Genomic DNA, 19,101 nt, shown 5'->3' on the forward strand with positions numbered 1-19,101 from the left:
ATGCTAAAGCCTAGGGAAACTCCTAGAACCTTGCATAAGATAGCAACCGAGCAAGCCCTCATTGGACATAGAAGTGTCACAGAATGCTTAATTGAGTTGGATGCTAAGCTCAAAGTGTTCGCACGTATCTATGTCCTTGCAGACATGGGCGCATTCCCTAAGGAGCAGCTTGAAGAATACTTGCCATTTCCCCTATCTTGGGAAGAGCAAGAACATCTTGACGAGCACTATGACATGCTCCTACATGAACACATGCAACTCACCTTTGACGAGGAAGCTGACGAACTACACTTAACTGTAACATTCAATGATGTGCTCTGTCAACCAAATCTCTTAGAGATAGAGCTCGTAAATCTTTGAATCAAAAGCATATCATTTTGCTTTCTTGACGGTGCTTTAAAAAAAACCCTATTGATTGTCATCAATGATTACATATTCAAAGTGGGCCATTGGGTTAACGTCGACGTTTAATAAAAGCTTTACGCTTTTTTGCCACCCAATCTTACATCTTAGAAGTAGATGTTATTTGGCAGGTCACCCATCAATGAGTGTGTTGCAATTTTAGCACAAGATTCATCTTCAGCAGCCTGTTCAGCAACAACCTTGTTAGGATCAACAGCTTCCTCTTCTAGAATAGCTTCTAATGTAGAGCACCTTGTATTCTTCCTCCGCAGTGTCAAATGTACTGTCTGAGTTAAAACTATTGGAAGACCAGAGCTCCTTCCAGTGACATATACTTCCATGGAAGGGCTCACCATAGGAAAGTCTATTCTGTCTTTCAAAAGGCAACAATCTTGTGATCTTATGCCACAAGTGCAGTCCATATTCCACCCTGCTTCATTATTCAAGGGTGACGTCCCCACCAAGCTGTGTGCTTGGTCTTGCAAGCGATGGTCCTTTCCATAATCAATATAAGAGAGCATACCAGAAACTTGGGTAAGTTACTCATGAATATATGTGTGCATCACGTGGGTTCAAAATAAGGTATTTTTAAAATACAAATTTTATACATTTTTACATAAAAAAAGGTGTAATATAAATGGGTTATTTACAGATTGAATAGAAAAGGGTTATGTTTTATTCATGAAAAATTCATTGATAAGGATATTTATAAATAGGCCTTGAACGCACATGATGTAGAGGATATAAATATAGTAACTTCCTCGAGACCAGAAAGTATAAGCTCATCTCTATTATTCACTTCAAATGCAAGATCTCATATGGTCCTTAGATTATTAGTATTCACATATTTCACTTCTACCGACTCTGTCCCTGCGAAGGGCAAAACAAGCTCTCTCAAGAGGAGAGATTCTACTACCATTCACCTCAAGTTCAGTGTTAATCTCCTTCTTTGGGAAAAGAATAAAGAGTGAGTTTGGAGCTTCACTCTGAAGGCATGAACCAACTTTGATGTAGAAAACTTTAACATCAAACCATGATGTATCAGGCCCAAAAGTGGGCTTGCCATGCCCAACATAAAGGTTATAATATGTATATGAATTAGGAGGGCTCTATATCTCTATTTCAAATGTGGCTTCTAGGTACAACAATGTTTGGGTCTCTGTAAGTTCATCCATGATTTTGCTCATAAGAGAGCAAAAATTCAATCAAGTTTATGTTAATCCAACGGAAAACCCTTTCACTCGAGTCTTCAAAACGGAAACCTTCATGTGAAGCTATTCTTCCATGCATTGAGCCCTATCAAGAACATGCTTTGGGAAAGAACTTCGTGCCCAATCACTCATGTAGTTTGCAAATTAGAATCCATGCTATGCAATCAATTGAGCAATGCTTACAAAAAATTATGAATGCATTGAATAAATTGTGCCTTACCTAACTATAGGTGCTTGTACACAAAAGATACACACAATGAAAAATAAACTTCAATGGTGAACGCACAACATCACGACAACTTTCATAAGAGCCCCATGGCACCTAGGGGCAAGAAGGTTATAGGGCCCTTATGAAATACTTGTTTAAGTCTAGTCATACCTAATCACTCTACAAAGAGTTTTGCAAATAAGCAATTAAAAAATCATAACGACAGTGATTGGCTAGCTAACTTTGAAATTCTTGTTTCAACCAATGAGTTGATAATTCTCTTAATGATGGGTTATCACATCCTTTTTCATGAAGGCTAGTAGGGACATTTGAGGGGTGATGAAATTGCACTCCTCCTATTCCCACATTGACTGTGATGGTGTGAGGAGTGGAGGGTGTGTTGACCAATAAGAATTGATTATGCATTTAACAATGGGTTATCATATCCTTTTTCATGAAGGCCAGTAGGGATATTGGAGAGGTGATGAAATTGCACTCCTCTTGTTCCCATTGAGTGTGATGGTGTGAGGAGTGGAGGGAGCAGGGTTCCTTACCCCTACTCAATCGGGTACAACTAGGCCTTGAGTGGTTTAATAACATGTTACACTACAAGGATTTAAACCTATAGTGACGGCGGGTAGCGACGCAGGTAGCGGCGTCGCTATCTGCGTTGCATTTGCGACACAAATAGCGATGCCCCACAGGGAAAAAAAACAAACCGAAACTGAGCGCGGGTTCATTTCGCGCATTTTCGTCGATCGTTTTGAGAGGGAGAGCGACCGTCGTGAGAGAGGGAGTGGAAGAAGGCTTGCCGCCGCCCCGCCGCTGTCGATCGCGAAGGAGAGGAGGAGCCTTCATCGCGAAGAGGAGCCGCCAAACCCTTGCCATATCTCATCGGTGAGTCCATTCTCTCCTTCTTTTGCTTGTTTAGAGTTTAATTCTCTTTCTTTTTTGCTTGTTTAGGAGAGGAAATGAGAGAGAAAGAGAGGGAGAGGGAGAGGGAGGGAGAGAAAGAGAAAGAGAGAGGGAGAGAAAGAGAAAGAGAGGGAGAGGGAGGGGGAGGAAATGAGAGAGGGAGAGAAAGAGAAAGAGAGGGAGAGGGAGAGGGAGAGGGAGGAAATGAGAGAGAGAGAGGGAGGGAGAGTGTATTCTCTCTCTCCCTCTCCCTTTTGCTTTTATAAATTGTGTATATATATTGAGAGAGGGAAAGGAAATGAGAGAGAAAGAGAGGGAGAGGGAGGGGGAGGGGGAGGGAGGAAATGGAAGAGGGAGGGGGATGAAATGAGAGAACGAGAGAGAGGGAGAGAAAGAGAAAGAGAAAGAGAGGGAAAGGGAGGGGGGAGGAAATGAGAGAGGGAGAGAAAGAGAAAGAGAGGGAGAGGAAGAGGGAGAGGGATGGGGAGGAAATGAGAGAGGGAGAGGGAGGGAGAGTCTCCCTTTTGCTTTTATAATTTGTGTATATATATTGAGAGAGGGAGAGGGAGAGGGAGGAAATGGGGGAGGGAGGGAGAGGGGGAGGAAGGGAGAGTGAGGGAGGAAATGGAAGAGGGAGGGGGATGAAATGAGAGAACGAGAGAGAGGGAGAGTGTATTCTCTCTCTTATTTATTTAATTTTTGTATAATTTGTATATAATGTGAGAGGGAGAAGAAATGAGGGAGAGGGAGAGGGAGAGGGAGAGGGAGAAAGAGAGTGAAATTAAAGAGAGGGAGAGGGAGGAAATGGGAGAGGGAGGGGGAAGAAATGAGAGAGAAAGAGAGAAAGAGAGAGGGAGTGTATTCTCTCTCTTATTTATTTATTTTTTGTATAATTTGTATGTAATGAGAGAGGGAGAAGAAATCAGGGAGAGGGAGAGGGAAAAAGAGAGAGAGAGGGAGGGGGAGAGGAAATGAGAGAGGGAGGGGGAGAAAGAGAGAGAAAATGAGAGAGGGAGAGGGAATGAGAGAGGGAGAGGGAGGGAGAAGAAATAAGAGAAGGAGAGGAAGAGAGCAAAAGGAAATGAGAGAGGGAGAGGAGAGAGAAAAAAGAGAGAATGAGGAGAGAGAAAAAGAGATAAGATGTTAAACATAATAGGCAAATAGAGCAAGAGAGGGTATGGGTGAGGGTGAGGACGAGGGAGGGAGAGGAAGAGAGAAAAAAATGAGAGAGGGAGAGGAGAGAGAAAAAGAGAAAAATTATTAAAAATAATAGAGAAAGAGAAAAAGAGAGGGTCAGCGTGAAAAAGGGATAGGAATTAGAGAGGGAGAGAAAGAGAGAAAGGTAAATGAGAGAGGGAGAGGAGAGAGAAGAAAAAATGAGAGAGAGAGAGGAGAGAGAAAAAGAGAGAAAAATCATTAAACCTAATAGGGAAAGAGAGATAGAAAGAGAGGGTGAGGGTGAGAGAGGGAGAGGAAGAGAGAAAATGAAATGAGAGGGAGAGGGAAAATGAAATGAGAGAGGGAGAGGAGAGAGAAAAAGAGAGAAAAACCATTAAACCTATAGAAAGAAAGAGAGGATGAGGGCGAGGGAGGGAGAGGGAGAGGAAATGAGAGAGGGAGAGGAGAGAGAAAAAGGAATGAGAGGGCAAAGGAGGGAGAGGAATGAGAGAGAGAGAGGAGAGAGAAAAAGAGAGGAAGAGGAGAGAGAAAAGGAAATGAGAGAGGGAGAGGAGAGAGAAAAATGAATGAGAGAGAGAGGAGAGAGAAAATGGAATGAGAGAGGGCAAGGGAGGGAGAGGAATGAGAGAGAGAGAGGAGAGAGAAAAATGAATGAGAGAGAGAGGAGAGAGAGAAAAGGAAATGAGAGAGAGAGGAGAGAGAAAAAGAAAAATATCATTAAACCTAATAGGGAAAGAGAGAAAGAGAGGGTGAGGGCGAGGGAGGGAGAGGAAATGAGAGAGGGAGAGGAGAGAGAAAAAGGAATGAGAGAGAGAGGAGAGAGAAAAGGAAATGAGAGAGAGAGAGAGGAGAGATAAAAAGAGAAATATCATTAAACCTAATAGGGAAAGAGAGAAAGAGAGGGTGAGGGCGAGGGAGGGAAAGGAAATGAGAGAGGGAGAAGAAGAGAGAAAACGAAATATTATGTGCTAGGTACTGAGTACTAGGTACTAAATACTAGTGCTCTATGATACTATATGCTAGGTCATAGAAATAGAGAGAGATAGAAGGAGAGGATAACAATCTAAGAAAAGAAAATAATGATAACAAAAACAAATTGTTTGTTGTAACATAGACAAAATGGAAAACGAAGAAGGTTCTGTTGTTCAAGATCGCGAGGTGTATCTTAATCAGCGTGTCCCATGTCCTTGCTCTCAATGCAAGTTGGCAATTAAACGAAAACACCGATTGTCTATAGAACACATACAACGATTTGGTGAGTTTCAATCTGAGATCATTGATCAGGCGATTGCGGATTTTCAGCAAATGGTAATTTGAAGTTAATATAAATCATGCATTGTACTTGTAAGCTAATTGAATACCATATACAATAAGATTGCGTCTTGCTGGCAAATTTTATATCCAGGGAGGTGATGTCTCGTCCCAAGGGGGAGTGCACCCTTTGCGGCCAATTAGAAGAGTACGTGGGCGTGTGATGGATGGAGTGCAGGAGCCAATCCACCACTCACAAGGCCAATCTATACCGTCAATGCCAGAGGAGACAGGCAACCTTCCAGACCTACCTACAATCTTGGAGCCTAAGATGGAGGCAATGATCGATGCATTGATTCCCATGGATGTCGAGACTTCTGATCCGCTTAGAGAGGAAGCATCCATACCATTATATGATGGGTGCCGAGTATCTCAACTAAAGACACTGCTTGCACTCTTAAGTATGCAAGCAAAATATGAGTGGAGCGATACGAGTGTGATCGAGTTGTTCAGGTACCTTGTACATATGCTTCATTGATTTTTTTTTCTAGCACTATTATTACAAACATTTGTGCTTTTTCAAGGTGTTTTATGATTTTTTTCAGGTTATTAAAATATCATATATTACCACCTGCAAATACCATGCCTGAGTCTCGTGATGATGTACGACATGTTTTACGGAAGCTTGGCATGGACTACAATAACATCCATGCATGTATCAACAATTGCATACTGTTTCGAGGAGAATACGAGACTATGGAGACATGCCCAAAGTGTGGTGCTCACAGATATCGACAGGACTTGCAAGGGCAAACCATCCCTCAAAAAGTTCTCAGACACTTTTCGCTCATCCCTCGCATAAACCACATGTTTCGTACATCCGGCATGGTGAGCTTGACAACGTGGTATGCATAAAATAGGTCCACGAATGGAGTTCAATGAATATCAGCGGATTCGCGCGCATGGAGCCACATTGACTCAACCTTCCCAGGCTTTGCCCCCGAGAGCCAAGGAATCTTTGGCTCGGTCTTGTAATGGATGGCGTGAACCCATTCGGTCTACGCTCAACTTCTTACAGTGTGTGGCCTATAGTCCTTGTCAACTACAATATCCCTCCATGGCTTTCTACGAAGAAAGGACATCTCATCCTTAGCTTGCTCGTCCCAAGCCACTACAAAGTAAAAAATATGGAAGTGTATCTTCGTCCATTAGTCAATGAGCTTAAGATTTTGTGGGAGGAGGGGGTCACCGTGCAAGATATGAGCAGGCGTGATGGTCGGTGGTCAACCAATATTCGAGCCATTCTCATGTGGATGATGCATGACTTTTCGGGATTGGGAGAGTGTTTAGGTGAGCAGGCCTCTGTTCTCGCTGGTAATATCTATATTTTGTCTCGTTCAACCAAGTATTCACTAGGTCGTGGTGTTGGAACAGGTCTGGTTACCTCAGGTTATCATGCATGTCCATTGTGCGGGCCACAGTTAGACTCCCGAAGGTCACGAACCATGAAGAAGATGGTATATCAAGGACACACTGCTTTCTTGCTGGAGGATCATGAACTCAGGGAAGGTTTCCTTGGACGACCTCCAACACGTATGAACGCCGCAAGCTGGTACGAGCTGAAAATGGTCCACGCGGAATCACATCCAAATGGAATTCGACGATTCTCAGTTTTCTACGAGTTGCCATATTGGAATCACTTACAGGTCAACCACTTGTTGGATCCCATGCATATTTTCAAGAATGTGGGCAGCTTGTTATGGGACCACATCACAGGAAAGAGAGACATTATAGGGGCACGAATGGATTTGAAGGAGGTAGGTAAGATGGAGGCGCTTTGGTTGTAGTCGAGTGCTGATGGTCGCGTGTAGCTTCCTCGTGCTCCTTGGGTTTTGTCCACTAAAGAAGAACGCATTGTGAAGTAAGTAATCAAGTCTATCCGCACTCCGACGGGTATGATGCGTTCTCTCAGGTCCGCATTTTCTAAAGACGACCAATTATCAAGGCTAAAATCCCATGACTGGCATAAGATATGTTAGGTTTGTACTACGAATGGTTTGTATTTAGCATGGGCATTTTGCTATTTGGAATGCAGCCCTTATTCATAATGCTTTCTCATTTGTGGCAGTTTGTACTATCGATCGCGATCGTAGGATGTCTTACTCCAAAAATACGCGGGGCCATTTACAGGTTGTCGACTTTGGTGCAATGGATCTCACAGAAGGAGATTAAGACGTCCTCTATTGAATCCGCAAGGCGGGGAGCAGTGGAGACGGTCTATCTCTTTGAGAAATACTTGCCCACTAGCATGCTCATGATACAAATCCACCTTCTTGTGCATCTTGTGGATGAAGTGGAGATTGTTGGACCTATCTATACGCGATGGATGTTCTTCTTGGAGCGTTTCATGAAAACCCTGAAAGGCTTTATGTGACAACGAGCTCGGCCAGAATGTAGCATGGCCGAAGGTTGGTTGGTGTCTGAGGTGCTAGTGCATATTTCACAATGGCTACCAACAGTGGAACCAGACAATGAAATGCTATGGTCGTCGCTAAAGGACGATGATAGACTGACTGGAGATGTGGTGGTTGGAAATGGGGTAGAAAAAAGAATGGATGCCTCAATGGAAGAGAAGGTGAATCGCTTTTATATGTTGCACCATGCCTCTATGGAGACGTGGCTCGCAAAGTACCAGATCGCTAGGCAAGATCGAGAGGAAGCGTGAGCTGAATTCCGATGTAGTATGCGTCATCGACCGATTCGATATCCCGAAGGCATGGAGGAGATGCCATGGTTTATGTCAACGCGATGGTTGCATGGAGCTTTGACCGCAGCGTCTCGCGAAGGGACAGGGATCTCAATGGAGGAGTGAAAATTCTCGAGGGGATGTAGTCCAAAGGTGATGAGGGGTTTAGAATTTGTCGTATCTAAATTTTACATGTGACATTTAATTTGAGTGTTTCAATGTACAGTATAAAATATATAGTGCAGCGTGATGGTGCGGACAGCATTTTCGCGTGGAGCATATTGACAAAATGCGCTCCACAATGGACTGTGGTATCATAGCAAGGTTCAAGCAAGAGAGCCGGCGATGAGCAACGGATCCAAATACGGTTGTGGATGAGATGGAGTATTTTGGAAACTTGCAAAGTATTGTTACGGTGGATTACCGTAGCTTCTCCATGATACTATTCGATGTGCAGTGGTTCAAAGTGGTACTTGGAGGAGTTGGAGCAACAGTTCGACGAGATCCATCTAGATTTCTCGAAATAGATTCTGAAAAAAAATGAACGAATTTGCGCAACACCTTTGTATTGCTGGTCCACTGTGAACAGGTGCATGGACTCATTTTCTTGCTAATTGTATTACGATATGGTTTATGTCACAATGGTTTGAACTCTCTTGTATGTGTTTGTGAACATGTAATCTTCTATCCAAACCCTTGATAACCTCAATGGTGGTATGTTATACCTTCAACTCCCCGAAGTGCGAGAGTATATGATCAAAGCGATGTTCCGAGCATAGATGAAGATAATATGCAAATAGAAGGGTCGATATTGCAAGGGGTGGAGGCCTTGAAAGCTTGGAGCCACCATTGGCTAACAATGATGGAAATACAGGAGTCTAAGAATTCTTTGAGAACGAGACGGACTCATTCTTTTGTGATGACATGTCTATCAACCTTCTAGTGTATGCAGAGTTATGTCAGGAGATTAATATAGAACCATATAATACTTTATACTTGGAGCATCCACTTACTCAATTCGTTGACCAATCGCTTATAAGGATACATAAGATATGCATTTTAAGTGAGATTTTTTTTAAAATGATTTATATTACTGTGCTTTGTATGATTTAAATTGATTATTCTAACATCATTTTTTGTCTATGCAGGTGACATTTTCAGGATGAGTCGAGGGATGAGCGATGAGGAGTCACAGGACATTTTCGCATGCATGTCTCTAGATCAGATCGCCAGATTCAGAGAGATGACAGACAGGAGCTGTCTCGGTCTTCGTCAGGGCACTCTGCTAGATCTACTTTAGCGCGATTAGATGCTTCGGCTTCGAGCAGACGAGCTCGACGCTCACAACTTGGGCCAGAGGGAGAGAGTGCATCGGGATCAGGGGGATGCTGTAGAGATACAGAGGCAGTGAACTCGCGGTCGACACGGGATACAAGTGCGACTCCTCGCTCTCGTGGCCCTTCCAGGGAGCGTGCCTCAGGCTCAGGTGGATGCTATTGAGACACGGATACGGTGTCTCCGTCTCGTTGTTCAGCTGGAGCTGCGTCACCTCCAGGATTTGTCACACCTGTGGGGATGTCTACTCCAGTTACTCTGGCTTTTGCGTAGCCATCAGCAGGTGGCACCCCTGTGGGCGCCACTCCTAGAGATATTACCCCCGTCGGTACACCGGATGCACAAGGGTCTCCTGGATATGCCCAGGAGTGTAGACGTAGATGGGAGAGGACCCATCTTAAGCAAACTCCAAGGGGTTATGGATATCTAGTCGATAGTAGGTCACGAGCCATCATCATGAATGATGAGGGGAGGAGAGTGTGGCTCGCACGAGAGAGTTGTGCCAATAAGTTTTTCGGCACAACGTCTTGGATGATTGGAAGAACATACAGGAGGGGAGCAATCGGACTACATAGTAGCATCCTTACACGAGGAGTTTCCGATGCCAGCCGCCGCAGTAGATAGATTCTCTACGGGCTGGATGATGGATTGCATGCTTGCATACATGTCACATAGACGATCCGACGCACGCAAGGCAATCAAGAGTGGGGCTGCAAACCCTTTGTGGTTAGATGCAAACGGCTGGCACCGACTGAGGGAGGAGGCTACAGATTCTCCAGGACGTTGGAGTCAGCAGCGCGAGGCGGCGAGGGCACAACTTGAGGTCGGAGTGGTCCATCATCTTGGGAGTGGCGACCACAGGACATATTTGGAGGACTTTGTAAGTTTTTCTTTTGTTTTGCCTGTTTATTTTTTTGAAATATTCTTTGTATTGACAATCAAGTTTCTAATAGTTAGCATTTTGTTTTCTTTGCAGCACTCCATTACAAATCGCAATCCGACTGGCCTTGAGACTCGATATGCAGAGAGGTACGGTCTCACTGCATTGATCGACTGATTGTATAGACGTGGCGGCCCTGTAAGTTACTCATCTTTCTTGTCCGTAGTTACCATGAGATATTTGAATGCATTATTGTATGGTGAACTAATGTGTTGTTTCTTTTTCTGTAGAGTCCGTTCGATGCTCCTTTGTGGCGGGACGAGCTTTCGGGGGACGAGGATTTGTAGCTCGCCCTTGGATCCCTGGAGCTCACACACCTTTATTTTTTAGTCGCCTGATCTATGTAGACATTTTCTATGTATTAGTGATATCCTGTCATGATTATACCAATCGCTTTTTATGTGATCATGTATTTATTTAATGTATCAGTTTTATGATTTCAGTATACATTGTTTTTGTTTGCAAGCGCATTGTACACAATAGTGCAGAAACTATTTTGTATGGCTCTCATAAAGCACACAATGCTAACACAAATTTTTTTTCCCTATTACTGTCGCTATTAGCGTCGCAAATTTTACTGCTCGCGTCGTTATATACGTCGCAAACCGTCGCGAGACTGATACCGACGGCAATACTGACGTTGATAGTGACGGTAATATCAACTATTCTATGGCGTCGCCAATAACAACACTTTTTGCGACGACGGGGGCAAATTTTGTTATTTGCATTTTTGTCGCTTTAAACGTCGGTATAAGGCCTATATTTTGTAGTGTTAGGCGATTTCGTAAAAATTTAAATAAAAACTAGGATTCTTTAGATGGAATGCTAGGATGCTTCATGATAGCTTCACACTAAGCTACTATGAAGCAACCTCCCAAGAAAAGTGAAGTTGCCATGCAATTCATTTTCCTCACTTCTTTCCCATATATTATATTTCACTTTCCTCATCTTTCTTTTGTATCTCTCAACTTTATTCTTTCTTGATCTCTTTTTCTCCAAAATTACCCCCTATTTTTCTTCTCTCCCTCTCCCTAAAATTTTCCTCTATCTCTTTGACCCTCTTTTTTTTTCATCTCTCTATTTCTCTTACCCTCTCTCTCTCTCTCTCTCTCTCTCCCTCGAAATTTTCATCATCATCATCATCATCTTTCTCTCTCTCTCTCTCTCTCTCTCTCTCTCTCTCATGTTGCTGGTGTTGCTTTGCCACCTCCCCACCTCTTTGTTATCGAGAGCTGTCACCACTAGTGGTGTAAACGCCCCGAACAACGTAGTATGCTTAACAATTATGATATTTGCTTGTTTTCGAGATTTAATAGAAAAGAGAATGAACACTTAAAGCTGAAAATGAAAATTACTCACAAAATTACAGCCATAAAAATGTAAAAGTAATGGAGACAAGATTGAGGGTTGAAGATGGGCAACCCCCCCTCCGAAGGAATGTATTTCTGCTCAACCCAAGTCCCTTAGGGAAGAGCTCAGTTACAATCAACCTGAGAGTGAGAAGAAGTAATTCTCACTCTCACAAGATCATGCAAAGATGTACAAACACACATGCATTATCTATTATGCAATGATAAGAACTGATTTCTTTACAGTATGAGAGAAGAAAAAGGGGAATTCAGCCTTTCTCCATCGTTGATCAGCAGTACAGGGATAGAGCTTGCTTCTTGTAGCTAAAATGGAAGAAAGAGCTCAAGAAGGAGGTGCTGTAATGAATTTACAGGCTTGCTGTCTTGTAAAACAGCAGTGATAGAAGAGGGAATATGGAGGAATTTGATAATGGAGAAGTGGGGGATGATGATGGGGATGGATGGGGCCAGTTTCTGGCTATCTGTGGGTGCTGTACATGAGTTTACAGCAAAGAAAAATGATGCTCAATGAAGAAAAACGAGCTCTTATTTATAGGAGAGGGGAGAGCTAGTACAAAAGGGGAAAGTGGAGTAGCACAAGACAAGTGTCCAGCCACATGTCATGAGATGTGACAAGTGGTGGGACACTTGGAAACTTGTGTGACAAGTGTCTTGACACTTGTCTCTTCTTTATGGCCTTCCTTTTTGGGTTGAATACTGTCAAGAATAGAAACAACCAAATTTAGTAAGCACAGTCAGAGTACAGAACTTACTATTTTTAGAATGGCATCCCTATTTTTTAGGACTAGCATTTTTAGGCTAATTCGAGGCTCCTAAAATTTAGGGACCTCCTAAAATTTAGGGATCTCCTAGAATTTAGGGACCCCCCCAATATGGGTATCATATGAAAGCTTTTTTCGTGTACATCGCAAAAATGGTATCCGAATCTTCATGTGACTTTCCTATGCAAAGAAATGTGCATTTCAAGCTTTCAGCCCACACATGCACATTATACAAGCATTTCATGATCATGCCATCTTGTTGATTGTAACTGTCTGTTCTGGTGGATCTAGCCCACACTTCAAGGCATCAATCCTTTCTGTGTGCGAGTCTAACCCTGATATGCGTGAGTTTTAGTCACAGGCGCCCAATCGGGTCATATAGGTGGAAGTGTGAACTATCTTTTCTCTAACCCACCGTGTGGGTCCACCATAACCTGTGACCACTCATCAGTGGCCAGCTCCAATGCACTTTTCTTTATATCTAATTAGTGCAAAGGAAATAAATTTAATAAATCATTATATAGATAAATTAATGAAAAAGGATACAAATTCAGTTTCTATAGAGTTGTGACAGCCCTCTGGCTTTTATTCAGCTGTCCTCAGCTGAAAATCTTCTTGATATTGTTGTAGAATATTTGGGTAATCCTTCATGAGTTTTTCATCTACCCACTGTGCATCTGTGGTGGGTAGATTCTTGAATTTTAGCAAGAATTTTCGTGTCACAAGGCCACTTCTCGTGGTTCGATCCTTGAGAAACAAAATCTTTTCAGGTTCCAAGAGTTGCTCTGTTTCTTCAACTTCTGGGGGATCTTCAGTAATGGGTTCCTTTGGTTCTGGTCCTATGTAAGGTTTTAGCAAACTTACATGAAAAGCATTGTGTATTTTCCAATGAGTAGGAAGCTCAAGTCGATAAGAAACTTCATTTATTTTCTCAATCACTTTGAAGGGTCCAAAGTATCTACTGGAGAGCTTTGGAAAAGATGAATTTTGACTAGAACCTTGTTTGAGCATGCTTTTATCAAACTTTAGCAAGACATATTGACCTTTTTCAAAAGCCAAAGGTCTTCTTCGTTTATCTGCTTGCTTCTTTTGTCGCTCTTGCGCAACTTTGATAGTGGCTCGAACTTGATCCATTGTTGTTTTTAAATCTGAAGCAAACTCATCAGCAGCAAAAATCTTATCTTTAGTGCGAATAATTGGAGGAGGAATCACTTTACCCTGTACTATTTCATTTGGAGCTTTCCCTGTGGATGAGTGCACTGTATTGTTGTAAGCAAACTCCAATAATGGAAGATATTTCTCCCATTGTGACTTATGTTCACTAACATAAGCTTTCAACATATCCAAAAGAGTGAGATTCATCACCTCTGTTTGGCCGTCAGTTTGAGGATGAAAAGCTGAGGAGAACTTTAAAGTGGTTCCCAAATTCTCAAATAAAGCACGCCAAAAGTTACTTGTGAATTTGGAGTCTCTATCTGAAATGATCTCAGAAGGCATACCATGTAATCTGAAGATATGTTGAATGAAAAGTCTTGCAGCTTGTGCGGATTTCAATGTTTTATGACATGGAATAAAATGTGATTGTTTGCTGAATCTATCAATTATGACCCAAATCATATCATGACCTTGAGATGTTCTTGGAATACCTGAGATGAAATCCATTGTGATAGATTCCCATAGATCTTTGGGCACTGGAAGAGGTTGCAACAATCCTGGAATCTTTTGCCTATCATATTTGGATTTTTGGCATACCAGACAAGCCTCAATGAAGTTATGTGTATCTTTTCGTAATGTTGGCCAATAAAAGTAGCGCTCAATTGCACTTAGAGTGGCTGCCCTCCCTCTATGCCCTGCATAAGGGGGTTCATGACTTTCTTTAAGCACCTTTTGTCGAACAGGAAGAGTGACACAAAGGCGATTGTTCATGAGAAGGTAACCATCTTTGATGGAATAATCTGGATGAGAACCTCCTTGCTGTAAATTTGACCAAATTGCTGCAAAATCAGTATCTTCATCATAAGTATTCTTCATCGTTTGAAAATCTTCATGATGAGCCACTGTAATAGTTGCAATGCGAGGCACTCTAGAAAGTGCATCAGCAACTACATTTTGTTTCCCTGGTGTGTACATAATTTGAAAATGAAACATAGACAAGAAATTTTCCCATCTTGCATGTTTCTCCTGCAAATGCTTTTGAGTCTTGAAATACTTCAAGCTTTGATGATCGGTTTTAATAAGGAATTCATTGCCTAAAAGATAATGTTTCCATATCTTTAAAGCATGAACCACTGCTAAGAGCTCCTTTTCATAAATGTCATACATTTTCTCCACATCATTTAGACGGCGGCTTTCAAAGGCTACGGCATGGCCTTCTTGATTTAGCACTGCACCAATACAATCACCGCAAGCATCTGCTTCCACCACAAATGGTTTTACCAGATCTGGAATGATAAGAACAGGTCCAGAAGTAAGAGCTGTTTTCAGCCTTGTGAAGGCTGCCTTCTCTTTTTCCTTCCATTGGAAAGAGATCTTCTTCTTTGTAAGGTCATGAAGTGGAGAAGCCATATGTGCAAAATGCTTGATGAAGCGGCGGTAATAAGAACATAAGCCAAGAAACGATCGCACCTCATGTACATCACGAAGATGAGGCCATTCTTGGATTATCCTGATCTTTTCAGGATCCATCTGAATCCCTTCAAAAGAGATGACATGCCCAAGGTAATTTATTTTATGCATGAAAAATTCACTCTTTTTACCATTTACCAAGAGTTGATTTTGTTGTAGTAATTGTAGAACAATTTCCAAGTGTTGATGATGCTCCTCTTCATTCTTGCTAAAGACAAGAATATCATCAAAGAAAGTACCGACATATTGTCGATGCTCTCTAAAGATGCGCTCCATCATTCGATTAAAGGTGGCTGGTGCATTGGTTAATCCGAAAGGAACCACCAAGAATTCATAAAGACCGTATGAAGTGCGAAAAGCAGTTTTGTGTACATCTTGTGGTATTACCCTAATTTGATGATAACCACTCTTTAAATCAATGCGGCTGAAAACCTTTGAGCCTCCTAGATGATCCAAAATGTCGTCAATTCTGGGAATAGGAAACCGATTCTTCACGGTGATTTTGTTGAGGGCTCGATAATCAATGCACATCCTGAATGTGCCATCTTTCTTTTGAACAAGAAGAACCGGTGAACAAAATGGTGAGCTACTTGGCCTAATTAGCCCACGGTTGAGTAGGTCTTCGACTTGCTTTCTGATTTCTTCTTGTTGAGGACGGCTCACACGGTATGGTGCTATATTAGGAGGAGAACTGCCCGGGATAATATCAATATGATGGTCTTCTGGCCTTTCTGGGGGAAGCTGATAAGGAAGATCTTCCAAAAAGCAATCTTTATACTTTTCCAAGAGCTGAAGTTGCTCTTGGTTTTCAGCATTCATATTATCTTTTACATCAGTGACATAAAGCAGACAACATTGAACACAATCCTTAATTGCTCTAGAGACTTGCATATGGCTTACCATAGGTATGGTGTCTCCAGAAACTCCAGCTTGGATCTTGTACTTCTTGCCTTTGTTGGTGAGTTCTACCTTCTTTTTCTGAGAGAAGATGGTTGAATCTATTCTATGATTCCAGGGCATGCCAAGAATCACATCGCAACCATCAAGGTCTCCGATACAGAAGGTATCTTCGTCACTGTAGCCTTGAATTTGAAACTTGAGCTTGCCAATGTAGGGTATCACAGTCTTCATTGTGTCACCTTCATCAACATTTAAAGCTTGGCGAACTTCTACCGGAGTGTCCATCTCTTCATTCTTGCAACTGTCCCCAAGCTTTTAATAATTTGCGCGTCTCTGGAGTGTGAGTTGTGTTTGCAACTACATCACTGATAGCATTGATTTTCACTGGCGACTTAGGCTTGTTGTCAGAAACCTTGCTTTGTCCCTTGTTTGGACATTGCTTCGCTATGTGGCCTGTTTGTCCACATTTAAAGCACTTCCCTTCTTTCATGAAGCGTTGCTTTTCTTCTTCGGAAAATTGCTTTGCTTGTGGGTATAGATTGGAGCGAAATTGAGGAGCATTAGGAGGTGCATAGGGCTTCATCTTCTTTTGATTTGATGGCTGCTTTTGCCACTGTTTTTGTCCTTCATTTGGGGCTGAATACTCCTCATTATCAGCTACTCTCTTCTTATCATTCTTTTGGAATGATTTGTTGCCATTGTGCTCCATTTCCCATGTCTCAGCATGGTCAATGAGTTCCCTGAGACTAGAACAATGATAATGATTAAGAGCAGTATGAAGTTTAAAATGCAAACCTCCTTGAAACTTCCTAAGCTTTTCTGAACTGCTGATCTTCTTGAAATGTTGGACCTTCAAAAGTAGCTCCCAAAATCTCTTGGTATAGTCACCAAGTGACTCATTTTTCCTTTGCCAAAGCCGATCCCATTCCATTTTTACATCTCTTTTGAAATGAACAGGAAGAAATTGGCTTTGTATCAGGCGAACAAAGGACCGCCATGATTTTGGGGCAGCATGATCATATTCCAACCCCGTCCACCAAGTATGGGCTAAGTCGGTTAAATGTAAAGCTGCAAACTTAATCTTTTCTTTTTCTTTATACTTGTCACGACCATACAAAATTTGAAATTGACGAATAAACTTCAGAAGAAGATCAGGATTTCGGGAACCATCATACATACTGAACTTGATCTTCTTTTCAAGTTGAGATAGTGACTTAGTCTTCTTCTTCTTCTTATGCCTTCGTCCATGCTCGGATATTGAGGTTGAAGATGATGAAGTGCTTGATGGGGATGAAGATGGAGACGAGGGTGAAGAATGTCGACGCCTTTGACGATGATGAGGTCTTCCACAAGAAGGGTGTGACTCTTCATTACTAGAAGAGGATCCATCAGAATAGGCGCCAGATGACTTTGAAGAAGAGGATGAGCTTCGACGCGATCTCTTTCTTTGTCTTGAAGTAGAATGGGACTGCCTCTTAGAAGTAGTTGGACTTCTTGATCGGCTCCTTTCATTGGTATGGCTTTGTCTCCTTGAAGTAGATGGGCTTCTTTCCTTGAATTCTTTGGGATTCTCAACTTTTTCTAGTTTGAGAAGTTGCTCACGAATTTGCTGATTCTCCTCTCTAAGACTTTGAATGGCTTGAAGGATAGCACTCGATTGATCCATTGAGACTAAAGAAAAAAAAATATGTTCACGCACTCAATGCAAGGACTGAAAACAAACAAACTTATAGTTGTAAGCACTACTAGTGTTGGGGGTGAGGACCGAGCCAAAGCTCTGATACCACTGTAAACGCCCCGAACAACGTAGTATGCTTAACAATTATGATATTTGCTTGTTTTCGAGATTTAATAGAAAAGAGAATGAACACTTAAAGCTGAAAATGAAAATTACTCACAAAATTACAGCCATAAAAATGTAAAAGTAATGGAGACAAGATTGAGGGTTGAAGATGGGCAACCCCCCCTCCGAAGGAATGTATTTCTGCTCAACCCAAGTCCCTTAGGGAAGAGCTCAGTTACAATCAATCTGAGAGTGAGAAGAAGTAATTCTCACTCTCACAAGATCATGCAAAGATGTACAAACACACATGCATTATCTATTATGCAATGATAAGAACTGATTTCTTTACAGTATGAGAGAAGAAAAAGGGGAATTCAGCCTTTCTCCATCGTTGATCAGCAGTACAGGGATAGAGCTTGCTTCTTGTAGCTAAAATGGAAGAAAGAGCTCAAGAAGGAGGTGCTGTAATGAATTTACAGGCTTGTTGTCTTGTAAAACAGCAGTGATAGAAGAGGGAATATGGAGGAATTTGATAATGGAGAAGTGGGGGATGATGATGGGGATGGATGGGGCCAGTTTCTGGCTATCTGTGGGTGCTGTACATGAGTTTACAGCAAAGAAAAATGATGCTCAATGAAGAAAAACGAGCTCTTATTTATAGGAGAGGGGAGAGCTAGTACAAAAGGGGAAAGTGGAGTAGCACAAGACAAGTGTCCAGCCACATGTCATGAGATGTGACAAGTGGTGGGACACTTGGAAACTTGTGTGACAAGTGTCTTGACACTTGTCTCTTCTTTATGGCCTTCCTTTTTGGGTTGAATACTGTCAAGAATAGAAACAACCAAATTTAGTAAGCACAGTCAGAGTACAGAACTTACTATTTTTAGAATGACATCTCTATTTTTTAGGACTAGCATTTTTAGGCTAATTCGAGGCTCCTAAAATTTAGGGATCTCCTAGAATTTAGGGACCCCCCCAATATGGGTATCATATGAAAGCTTTTTCCGTGTACATCGCAAAAATGGTATCCGAATCTTCATGTGACTTTCCTATGCAAAGAAATGTGCATTTCAAGCTTTCAGCCCACACATGCACATTATACAAGCATTTCATGATCATGCCATCTTGTTGATTGTAACTGTCTGTTCTGGTGGATCTAGCCCACACTTCAAGGCATCAATCCTTTCTGTGTGCGAGCCCTGATATGCATGAGTTCTAGTCACAGGCGCCCAATCGGGTCATATAGGTGGAAGTGTGAACTATCTTTTCTCTAACCCACCGTGTGGGTCCACCATAACCTGTGACCACTCATCAGTGGCCAGCTCCAATGCACTTTTCTTTATATCTAATTAGTGCAAAGGAAATAAATTTAATAAATCATTATATAGATAAATTAATGAAAAAGGATACAAATTCAGTTTCTATAGAGTTGTGACAAGTGACTCTTGCTTGTCACTTGTCACCTATTGCAACTA

The 19,101-nt window shown here is 42.0% G+C and overlaps 1 pseudogene; it reads right to left on the reverse strand.

The window, feature by feature from the left end:
- Positions 1-509: 509 nt before the first annotated feature.
- LOC148038386 (uncharacterized protein At1g01500-like) lies at positions 510-2,561 on the reverse strand (annotated as a pseudogene).
- Between the last annotated feature and the right edge of the window lie 16,540 nt (positions 2,562-19,101).

This window comes from Lygodium microphyllum, chromosome 3, assembly GCF_053477565.2.
Source record: "Lygodium microphyllum isolate KBCC chromosome 3, Lygodium_microphyllum_v1.1.10, whole genome shotgun sequence".
Taxonomy (NCBI): Eukaryota; Viridiplantae; Streptophyta; class Polypodiopsida; order Schizaeales; family Lygodiaceae; genus Lygodium; species Lygodium microphyllum.